General features: G+C 40.7%; 1 protein-coding gene across 2 annotated transcripts in view; it reads right to left on the bottom strand.

Moving 5' to 3' along the window:
* LOC139760324 (uncharacterized) overlaps nt 1-12481 on the bottom strand; it is a 525168-nt gene that overhangs the window by 52414 nt on the left and 460273 nt on the right. The window lies entirely within an intron of this gene.

Raw genomic sequence — 12481 nt, 5'->3', positions numbered from 1 at the left:
ACTCTTTTTATTACCACACATCTCTCTTACCCTTTCATTACTTGATCATACCACCTCACACCACATATTTTCCGCAAACTACTCATTTCCAGCACATCCACCCTCCTCCGCACAACTCTATTTATAGCCCACGCCTCGAAACCATATAACATTGTTGGAACCACTATTCCTTCAGTCATACCCATTTCTATTTTCCGAGATAACCTTCTCAACTTCCACACATTTTTCAACGCTCCCAGAACTTTCGCCTCCTCTCCCACCCAATGGTTCAATTCCGCTTCCATGGTTTCATCCGCTGCCAAATCCACTCCCAGATATCTAAAACACCTCACTTCCTCCAGTTTTTCTCCACTCAAACTTACCTCCCAATTGACTTGTCCGTCAACCCTACTGTACCTAATAAACTTGCTCTTATTCACATTTACTTTCAGCTTTCTTCTTTCACACACTTTATCAAATTGTCACCAGCTTCTGCAGTTTCTCACCCGAATCAGCCACCAGCGCTGTATCATCAGCAAACAACAACTGACCCACTTCCCATGTTTACCAAATGGCGTCCTAGCTTCGTCTCTTCGATGTATATCAAGTGACTTATGTTGGTGGACAAAATGGCCTGTAAAAAAAAAATTACTTTTTTTTCCCTTGGAGGATTGTGATTTTCCTGGTCTTATGTTTAGGATAATTGTCGACTTCCTGAATCATTGAGAAATCTTCCGTGATCATTTCTAGTATTGATAAGTTTCATTGTATCATATTTCAATGAGGAAAAAAATGCCTGTAATTTTTGGTATTTTTGCGAGATTGATAGATTTCCTTGAAAACTTTAGCAAAAGGGATATTTTTCATACTGAGGTCAAATTTATGGTTGAAATATATATCTGGGGCCATTATGGCCTGTAAATAAAATAATTATCTTTCAAGAAGACTCTCTTATCATTTGGTTTGTCTTTAATGGGTATCTGTCCGCTGGGTTAAGCAATATAAGATATTTTCATTTATCAATTTACGTATAGAATAATATATCTTATCGTACTTCAGTTTCAAAATAAAACATTTTGTGGTTAACAATTTTCCTGCAGTGTTACCTGTAATTTTGGGTACTGGTTTGAGGACAAATTTTCTTCAAGACCTCAATATATATGAGTAATTTTTCATGCTGACATCAAGTCGTCTTTTGAAATATATTGAGGATATCATTGTCTGTAAAAATATTATGAATGGTTTCTCTTTTGGTTGATTTTGCAATATGTCCGGAACGTGTCTACTGGGTATCAGGTGACTTCGGCAAGTATCGAGATGTTTTCCGTAATTATTTCAAGTATACAAAAGTTTCATTACATTACATTTCAGTTTCAAAAGTTTCATTACATCACATTTCAGTTTCATTAGAATGGCGTTGTAGCTACGTCTCATCTTTGTTTATGAACTGACTGTTCAATATCTCATTCTTGTATATCTTCTGACAACGTGATCTTTACACGAAAGTGGACTTGGGAACTTATATATATATATATATATATATATATATATATATATATATATATATATATATATATATATATATATTTTTTTTTTTTTTTTTTCATACTATTTGCCATTTCCCGCGTTTACGAGGTAGCGTTAAGAACAGAGGACTGAGCCTTTGAGGAATATCCTCACTTGGCTCCCTTCTCTGTTCCTTTTTTGGAAAATTAAAAAAAAATACAAGGAAGGATTTCTAGGCCCCGCTCCCTCCCCTTTTAGTCGCCTTCTACAACACGCAGGGAAAGCGTGGGAAGCATTCTTTCTCCCCAGGGATTACATATATATATATATATATATATATATATATATATATATATATATATATATATATATATATATATATATATATAACTTGCATTTCTATTATACAGCCGCAAGGGCCTTCTCCGCGGTTTTCTGCAGCTTTAAGGCTGAGCTGCACTCAGTAGATGGGACAGGATGGAATCCTAAAAAACGAAAAGCTCATTGGCGAGAAAATGTTCTCGTCAACTGAAGATATGACAGCCTCTACAAACGTGAATTTCAACTCAGTGTATACCCATAGGCAAGTGAATCCCGGCAGGTGAAGTTTGGCTCACAAAGCGGAGTTTGCCTCGCTAAGCGAAATCTGTTTCAACTGGAGTCTGTCTCCCTGAGCTGAGTCTGTCTCACTTAGCGGAATTTGTCTCACTTAATCGGAGACAAGATTGTGTGCACTGGCAAACAGACTACTTGAACGGGAGTGGTTCACCTTGTCACAAACATTCCCCCGTGGTAACAATACTCGTTAAAGGCAAGAGTAAGAGAGAGTGGGAGAGGTTTCAAGAAGAGGATCAAAGAGGCTAAGTAGAAGAGCTCCTCCGTTCTGCTCTGATGGTTCGTTGTTTTTTCTGGTTGGCTCCTAATTAAGCAGACCTTGGGATCCACTGTTCGTGGCTCTACCCTGATTCGGGAAATATTTTGATTCTGGGAGTAAGACATTGAGTAAATGTATATGAAGAGAGAAAGAAAGAAAGAAGTTATGAGATCTAATTTGAATTTCTTCTTTTTTGTATATATGTATATATATATATATATATATATATATATATATATATATATATATATATATATATATATATATATATATATAAAATCTTAAAACCCCTTTCTCCGAAGTGGCTCCTGCGGCTATAACGCTGCGCTCCTTCCAGTATCAGGTTTATGATGGTCTCCTTCGTAGTGAGAAGTTCTAAGACGAGAACACTCTCTTACACCCTCGCCGACGGTGAATTTCCACCATGTGTATGTTACTGTAAAATCATCATCGTGTATAAGGAAAGCCTACTTTTCAAATACTTTCTGACGTCCGTAAGGGACATTATTCCTTCTCCTTGTGCCTTAAGTAACGTCTGTATGTATTTCCTCTGAAAGTAGAAAACGATGTCTTGCTGGAAGGAGAGAAAAAAAGAAAAGAAAAAGAGAAAACAAAACACTCAGGAGTAAGGTGATTATAGCTCTGGGGACCAAGTTTAAATGGGTTATGTAAGAGGTTTGGAGAAACGCTAGCCAGTTCCAGACCACGTAATTATACAGAGCTCACTAGGTTTGCACGGTAAGCCTGAGAGAGAGAGAGAGAGAGAGAGAGAGAGAGAGAGAGAGAGAGAGAGAGAGAGAGAGAGAGCGTACTGGCGCGGCTAAACACTTGCTTACAAACTAGAGGAAAGCCCGTCAGAGACGCCTGGAGACAATGATCCATAGTCTCGTTACGATAAGAGACATGAGATTCTCTCTCTCTCATTCTTTCTCTTTTGATCTATTTGTCTAGCTATCTATCCCTCAGCCCAAATTCGGACATGCACGAATATTTCTCTAAGGGTCGTGAATATTCGTGGCACGCAACTGAATGTCGAAGGTGACGCCAGACTGTGTGTGTGTGTACACGCGAGTCTATTATATGAAGTGACTCGTTCTTTGTCTATTTTTTGTGATTCTCTCTCTCTCTCTCTCTCTCCCCCCCCTCTCTCTCTCTCTCTCTCTCTCTCTCTCAAATACACACACACACACCCTCAGGTCCTTCGCCTTCTCGTATCTCATCTACAGCATCTCTACAGCGACTCGGGGTTCAAAACCCTTGTGAAGCGTCACTGGCGAGTCCGGAACACTCTTGGAGCGGCCTTGGGTGTTTCACGAACCTGAGGTGTTGGCTGAACGTGAGGGGACAACGCCCAAGGTGTCAGAGAGTGTAGCGATCGAGAGGGGTGTTTGTGTAAGGGGGAGTGTATAGGACGTATAAAGGGGTGGTTTCAGAGTTGGGGGGAAACCTTGCAGAGGAGGAAGCTGGTGGTGGAGATGTAAGGGTTCGAGAAGGTTTACAGTAGAGAACATAGGAGTGTAGATCACAGAGGGAAGGTGTGTGGTACTTGTGTACTCTAGATGTGAGAAGCGTAGGGCCTCCTACTTACGTGTACTGCACCAGAGGGAAGTGTGTGTTCTAATTACACACTCCATTTTCATCTGGAGTACCACGGTAAAACTCAGGGGCTTGAGTTGAGTGTTTACATCCCTAAGACAATAGACCAAAACACAAGTCCATAGAAAACGAAAGATGAAGTGGTAGACTACAGTAGAAAACGAGGGAAACGTATCCAAAGATATAGTTAATAACATGATCAGACAAGATACTTTTCCCCTTTTGTGTCTTCAATAAAGCTGGTAAGCCTTTGAAGGAATTTAATATCCTGGTTTGACTCGAATATTTTAAGGTCACGAGTCTTGTCGTCTCAAGGATCTTATGCTGATGCTGGACTAGAATTAATAAAGCCCAAAAGGAAGTTAAACATGGTGGTCGAATGTTTTATAAACTTAGATTTCATCATTTTTCTTCTCTTTATCGTCTCATTCCCATCCATTCCTGTACAAATAGGCAATCATAAACATGATATATTTTTGCTATTCTTTGATGTAACGCTGTTGTAATCTCGATTTACAAATTATCAATTATTAATCTGTGATACTTTCCTATGGCTTAACTATAAGAGGTGTTTCCTGCCAAATGGTGACACATGAAAGAAAATCAACATTTGCATGTGTTGGTTTTGTCATATGCTCACTATCATCTACCTTGACGTGAGAAGATAGGAAGAAAATATATCCTTAATTCTCTGACGAAAACGATGAATAAAAACAACAAAACTCAAAAGTATACATGGAAGAGACGAAGTTTCGTCTCTTCGATGTATATCAACTGACTTGTATTTCTCTCTTGTGTCTCCCCTGATGATGTGATTATTACACGAAAGTGCACTTGGGAACGTATCGTGTTTCATTTTCCCCGTGGACTCATAGGAATATATATATATATATATATATATATATATATATATATATATATATATATATATATATATATATATATATATATATATATATATATTGCTGTTTTCTTCATTTTGATTCTCTAGGTGAAATTTGTCTTTACGAGGATATGTTTTCTTCCTCCATCTCGGGGTTGTAAACACTCAACTCAAGCCTCAGAGTGTCCCGTGGTGCTCGAGATGAAAGTGGGAGTGTAAGTAGAACACACTTCTCTATGGCGTAGCACACACGTAAGTAGCAAACAGGTCCTAAGCTTCACACATATACGCTACCTAAGTTTCACACACACACGCGCAAGTTTCTTTTATTTCCCCTCTTTGATCTATACACCTGTGTTGTCTACTGTGACCTTCTCGACCCCATTATGTAAATCTCCACCACCTGCTTCCTCTAGAAGCTTCGCCCACTGCGTAGGTATACGTCATACACCAGGGTGTCCCTTACACAAACACACCCTTCGATCATTACGCCCTCTCATCACTCCAGCTGGAACCCCTCCAGGTTCAGCCAGCATCTCAGGCAACTTTACCAAGAGTGGACTGGACACACCTAGTGACGCTCCACGAGGGTTGTCGAACCCTGAACCAGTGTGGAGGGCTGTGAATCAGGAAGAGGTGAGAAATGAAGGTTATATATATATCCATAACCTTCACTTCATCGTAAGGATGTATATGCACAATCGCCTTAGGCCATTTTAAATGTGACAGACTGTTAACTGAAATAATCATTAAGAGGTATCCCCCAGAATAACCCTGTCCACATACCATGAAAAGAGAGGGAGGTCAGACACGTCAGGTCTTATTCTACTCAATTCTTTAGACACTACTTAACAACTGTACAGAGCTTCATGGTCTAAGTTTAAATCATCTTCAAGTTATAAGTTACGTTTTAAGTTGAACTTATTATAGGTGGCATAACTCAAATCCAAAGTTTTTGTCATCTGTGCCATTCAGTTCTCCAGAGGCTGGGGAAATATGTGCATGACGTCTCACGTTACAGGATCTAAAGCTGTCAAGTTGTCAGTCATGTTGTATCTATAACCACAGCTAGACCTTTGGCTCGGGACAAACAGATGATGTGTGTAGGGCAGATGGGAGAGGACAGACGAACGGACGCACAGACGACGGATATAACAAGTCTACGAACGGACAGACGACGGATATAATAAGATTACGAACGGACAGGCAAGCGGACGACGAACGGACAGAGGTATGCTTAAGTGCTTATTATAATACACAGTCAACACCGGAGCTGTATGCATTCATGTATACATGACAGACAGACACAGACAGACAGTGAGACAGACACAGACTGACAGACAAATAGAGAGATCTATCATCTAAGCTTCGTCAGATCCCCGAAGTGAAACGGTACTTTACCACTGTAGAGACCCATTCCACTCCGCTCAACGTTCAGGCTCATTCTCTTCTTCTCTTCTTCTCGACCTAATAAGCATCCATCACATGAGTGGCACCCAGCCAGACAGACAGACAAACAGCATGCTAAACAGCCAGCCACTACAGTTTTAAACTTCCCCCTCTCACTATATGATGAAGAGGGGGGAGGAGGAAGAGGCGGGGGAAGAAGGGGGAGGAGAAAGGGGGGTTGGGGGTGTGTTCGAGTTTGTTTACGCTGAAGGAGAGTGAATCATATAATTCCTCATCAGAACTTCTGAGCACAGTGGGAGTTACGTATCATGAATCGAAAATGGACACGACATAATCTATGATAGAGTGGGAACAGATTATACACATACGATATCGAAAGTACATTAATATTCTTTTTGTCTTTTAAGAAGGATCATTTCTACTATTCTTTTTTTTTGTGTGTGTAGGGAAAGGACGTTTCCTTTGAAGGGTAGTGTTATCAGGTAAGATAACGCCAGAAAATAATATAAAATGCCATGTTAGAGGCAGCTAAGGAGGTGGGAAATATCAAAGAAAAAAAGAAAAAAGAAATGGTCTCTGTCGTAATATTTATCATCTGAAATTCTCATCTTTATCATATCTTTCGCTCCCGTGTGGGTGGCTGCTTTTCTTGGCCTGAAACCGTCTACAGGAGTAAAGAGATACTTGCAGTAGAATCTCTACCTGAAATGTCTACCGTGTTCCAAGAGATGTACAGCAATCTATCTCGAGTCTCGTGTCATCATCTTAAAGAGATCCTGGGATTGTCTCTCTCTCTCTCTCTCTCTCTCTCTCTCTCTCTCTCTCTCTCTCTCTCTCTCTCTCTGCCTTAGCTATATCGTCTAGTACGAGCACACTCGCCTCATGAATTTCACCTTTAAGTGTCAAAACATCAGCCCATACAGCATTTTCTATCCTCTTGAAACAGAAACATATTTATCCTCAAGTTCTCTAGTCCATATATCCTTAATCCCTAGTCTTTTCCTAATCCCTACGTTCCTGTTTCTCTAGTCCCTGGTTGCTTAGTCCCTAATTACCTAGTTCCCTAGTCTCTAGTCTTTTCCTAATCCCTAACTTCTTGTTTCCCTAGTCCCTGGTTGCTTAGTCCCTATTACCTAGTTCCCTAGTCTTTTAGATTCCTAGTTTCTTAGTCTCTAGTTTCCTAGATCACGAGCTCGTAATTCCCTTATGCCTAGTTTGTTAATGCTGAAGTCCTTAGCTTCCTACCCTAATCCTTCCTTTCCTAGTTACCTGGTCCTTGAGTTTCCTACTCCCTGGTTTCCGAAATCCCTAATCCCGAAATTCGAAGTCACTAGGTCTCCACCTCCTATTTATGTAATCCCTAGCTCTTAATCCCTCTTTGTCCCTAAATTTCTAGTCCTCAGTTCATTGGTCCTTTGTCCCTTATTCCCTAGTTCTATAATACTTGATTTCCGAGTTCCATATTCCCATGCCATGTTCCTAGTTCCCTAGGTTTTGATTTCCTAATCCCTCGCCCAGAGTTCCCTCCTTAGTCCTCTAATCCTTCGTTCCTAGTCCCCTAGTTTCCCTAGTCCCTAGGCCGTTAGCTTATGATGCTTGAACAGAATCAGTTTTTTGCAGAAAGTCACAACGGTAATACTTCAAGAAGTGGTGAACGTGAATTAATTTCCTGGTCCCCAACTTACCATGTTCGCGTGTTGTAAGATCTTCAAGGCTGTTTTCCCTCCAGCTCAAAAACGACGATTAAAAACGGTCGCTGGCAAGAAAAATCTTGGCTAAGCCCATCGAGATGCGTTGAGTAAGTCATTCGTCAGCAGTTACCGCAAGAAATATTGCCTCTCGCCAGCACGCGTCGACGCTGGAGGAACAAACAATGTATGATAATTCATCTTTAAATGAAACTTGCTGGGGCACACCTTAAGGAACGAAGACTTTAAGTTCTTTTAGAAATATGAAATACAGACACAATGCTCATGACATGAGAAGAGGATTTGAATAATAAATAGATAGATTTATCATTCAAAAGAAATATTATTGGATTTGTATTTTCGTCAGTCCAGACTTTTTTAAACATTGAAAAACACAAAACGTTTTACTTTTCGCTACATATATTTCTTTTAGCTAAAAGACACTTCTGCTAGATTAACCATCATTGATAAAGCAGGCTGCACCTCTAATGGATGTGAACACTATATGGGTTGTTTCTGCCGGGTGTTGTGAGAGAAGGAAAGTTAAGGAAGGGGACTTTCAGGATGCACAATAGAATTCAGTGTCAAGAGGAAATGAGAGGAATGTGAAGGGCTGAATACAAAGTTTCAAACTGCGTTCACTCAATGACGTTCAACGTACTACTATAGCCAACCATAGGAATGGCATGATTCCTTATGAAATGGTGAATCAATTCGAATGCCAATGAGGAGACCTAGTATGGTAGCAGAACCCAATGGTCCAGATAGTGTCTCACCACCTATACTCGGCGAGAAAGCACAGAGATCCTTGCCGATCCTCTGGTAATGTTATGTGGGATCCTCCTCAGTGTAGGATATGCTTCACCTGAGTAGAAGAACGTAAAGTAGAAACAATACTGACAAAACTGACAGAAAAATAGCTTTGAATTATAAGTGAGGATCTCAAAAGGCCATCCATGGCCAGTAAAGGTATTCAAGATTACAGTCGGGAAACAGTTTAAGGAATTCTTATTTGGTAAAGGCTACTGAAGCAGGAGACAACACAGAATGAGGAAGGAAAGACTTTACGTGACAGTCTGTAGGATTGATATAAAGGTGTGAGTAACATTTTCCAAAAGACATATAGGATGATGCCTGTATATATTATTATATCCTGCCAAATGACCTTCGATATTTTACCTCCAAGAGACGATTGATGAGGAAGCTACAAGTCCGAGTTAGTGATCAGAGAAAGGTTCCCTCAAGTGACTGAATAGTGTCTCGCAAGGATGAAACTAGCAACGATTGTCTGGGAATCTTTCTCAAGCCAGACGAAAGTGACAAGTTGATTCCCTAAGGTTACAGTGTCATTAATATATCTATGTAAATTCTTTCCTGTCAAAAGAGGTGGGAATCATAACTGGACAGGCTTACTAGCGATACAAGAATCATGAAATAGGTACGAAGGAGCAGGAACTGCAGAATATTACAAAGGGACCTCGTCAAGGTACAGCATTGTTCGAGCAAGTGACTAATGAGTTTCAACCCTGGAAAGAGTGTCGTTCAAAATACGAAAAGGGGTTTGATTAGACCAGATGATGAGTACGATATCAGGGGAAATAAGCTGTATATGAGTCGTATTCTTAAAAAGTCCTGGGTGTTGATATCATATCCAACTTGTTGTCAGATGATGATATAAGAAGATTCGTCACGGAAGCAAACTATGTTTTGATACATGTTAAATTCAACTGAGCTGAAATACGTCGCAGCGGTATGGTCTCCACTCCCGAGGAGCTATAAGGAGCTGTTGGAAAGCATCCAAAAGGGATACAAGAAGAATGACAGCAAACCCATAAGCTACTAAGGGATGGAGGAAACCCTTGAACTGCTTTATTATAGGTGAAAAAAAGAGAATAGACATAAAAAAGACGATCTAAATTTCCAGGAGGACACATGGACATGACTTTAGAACCAACCGTTCATTAATGATAGAGGAGAAATCTAGGAGTTTGAGACTCGGCTGGACCTTATGAAACAGACGTGCACGGAGAGACGAGAGGAAGCATTTCTTTCAGGAAAGAGTTTTTTTTTGGGGGGGAGGACCTTCCGGAGCAAACATAGGGAAAAGGAAGGAAGATGTGAGTACCATCAAACAACTCGTAAACGTATACCACACAGAGCTGCGTGGAATATAGAAGGGCTAAACGAATGTAAAAAGCTCTCCCCTCGTATGCAAAAAAAAAAGAAATACGATAAGACAACTTACTAGTGTAGAACTCATTCTACCAACAGCAAATATATTCAGATCACATTCGACCCCGTCCCAGCGTACCGAACTCCACCCTTCCTTCCTTTCATTATCACCCTCCTTGTCTTTTCCCCCCTTACCCACTATCTCTGCCCTTCTCCTTCCCTTCCCACCTCCTCAAGACGTAGTCTCCCCGTGATATTGGGGAGTCGCCGGCGGTGTAGGCAATGTGTCAGGGAGACGGACGAGCCAGACAGCACAACCGCTTCGTTCGTCCAACGGTCTTCACAGTGACAACAAATATATCGCGAAGGAAAAGAATAAAAAAGTAGCCCCCCCAAACATTTCCTCGTTTTCTATGTAATGTTATTTATGATTATACTTTGTCGCTGTCTCCCGCGTTAGCGAGGTGGCGCAAGGAAACAGACGAAAGAATGGCCTAACCCACCCACATTCACATGTATATACATACACGTCCACACACGCACATATACATACCTATACATCTCAACATATACATATATGTACACACACAGACATATACATATATACACATGTACATAATTCAAACTGTCTGCCTTTATTCATTCCCATCGCCACCCCGCCACGCATGAAATAACAACCCCCTCCCCCCGCATGTGCACAAGGTAGCGCTAGGAAAAGACAACAAAGGCCACATTCGTTCACACTCAGTCTCTAGCTGTCATGTATAATGCACCGAAACCACAGCTCCCTTTCCACATCCAGGCCCCACAAAACTTACCATGGTTTATCCCAGACGCTTCACATGACCTAGTTCAATCCACTGGCAGCACGTCGACAACGGTACACCACATCGTTCCAATTTACTCTATTCCTTGCACGCCTTTCACCCTCCTGCATGTTCAGGCCCCAATCACTCAAAATCTTTTTCACTCCATCTTTCCACCTCCAATTTGGTCTCCCACTTCTCCTCGTTCCTTCCACTTCTGACACATATATCCTCTTTGTCAATCTTTCCTCGTTCATTCTCTCCATGTGACCAAACTATTTCAGAACACCCTCTTCTGCTCTCTCAACCACACTCTTTTTACTGCCACACATCTCTCTTACCCTTTCATTAATTACTCGATGAAACCACCTCACACCACATATTGTCCTCAAACATCTCATTTCCAGCACATTCACCCTCCTCCGCACAACTCTATCTATAGCCCAAGCCTCACAACAATATAACATTGTTGGAACCACTATTCCTTCAAACACACCCATTTTTGCTTTCCAAGATAACGTTCTCGACTTCCACACATTTTTCAACGCTCCCAGAACTTTCGCCCCCTCCCCCCACCCTATGAATCACTTCCACTTCCATCTGCTGCCAAATCCACTCCCAAAAAAGCTGAAACACTTCACTTCCTCCAGTTTTTCTCCACTCAAACTTACCTCCCAATTGACTTATCCCTCAACCCTACTGTACCTAATAACCTTGCTCTTATTCACATTTACTCTCAGCTTTCTTCTTTTACACACTTTACCAAACTCAGTCCTCAGCTTCTGCAGTTTCTCACCCGAATCAGCCACCAGCGCTGTATCATCAACGAACAACAACTGACTTTCTTCCCAAGCTCTCTCGTCCACAACAGACTTCATACTTGCCCCTCTTTCCAAAACTCTTACATTCACCTCCCTAACAACCCCATTCATAAACAAATTAAACAACCATGGAGACATCACGCACCCCTGCCGCAAACCAACATTCACTGAGAACCAATCACTTTCCTCTCTTCCTACGTAACGTATCATCTTATTTTCTTCTTCAATACATCATCTTTCATACCATGTATCATGCATAAAATGTAAATATGTATTTTCATGTATTTCACCACGACTAACATTATTAGCATATCCCTAGCCACATATTACGTACACATCTATCTATTCTATTTTAGAAACACTCATCTCTTTGTTATTGATCTCTTCTACCATCACAATGACCTCTTGTTCGTGTTCCTTAAACTTAAAAAAAAAATGATGTTTTTACGTCAGGCATGGAGGCATACGGCTGGGAAAGGAGCATCGGCAGTCACTTAGGCCTCTTCTAATGGAATCAGTCTCATGCATTCAATTTTCTGTACGTGTGAAGCTTAACTCGTTTTCTGTAGTGTCAAATCTTTTATATATAAGCAAAGCTCTATCTTTTCAGAGTTTTTTTTTTATATTCATCATATCTTTTCTCCTGATTTTGCAATGAATAAAACACAATAAGCAATCTGGTAGTGTCGACGGAATACCCTAAGAACGTCTTAAACTACACGAGAAAATATAGAAGAAAGCAATTG

This window comes from Panulirus ornatus, chromosome 3 (assembly GCF_036320965.1).
Source record: "Panulirus ornatus isolate Po-2019 chromosome 3, ASM3632096v1, whole genome shotgun sequence".
Taxonomy (NCBI): Eukaryota; Metazoa; Arthropoda; class Malacostraca; order Decapoda; family Palinuridae; genus Panulirus; species Panulirus ornatus.
The sequence above is the reverse complement of the archived record's forward strand: the minus strand, read 5'-3'. Positions and strand labels throughout refer to the sequence as shown.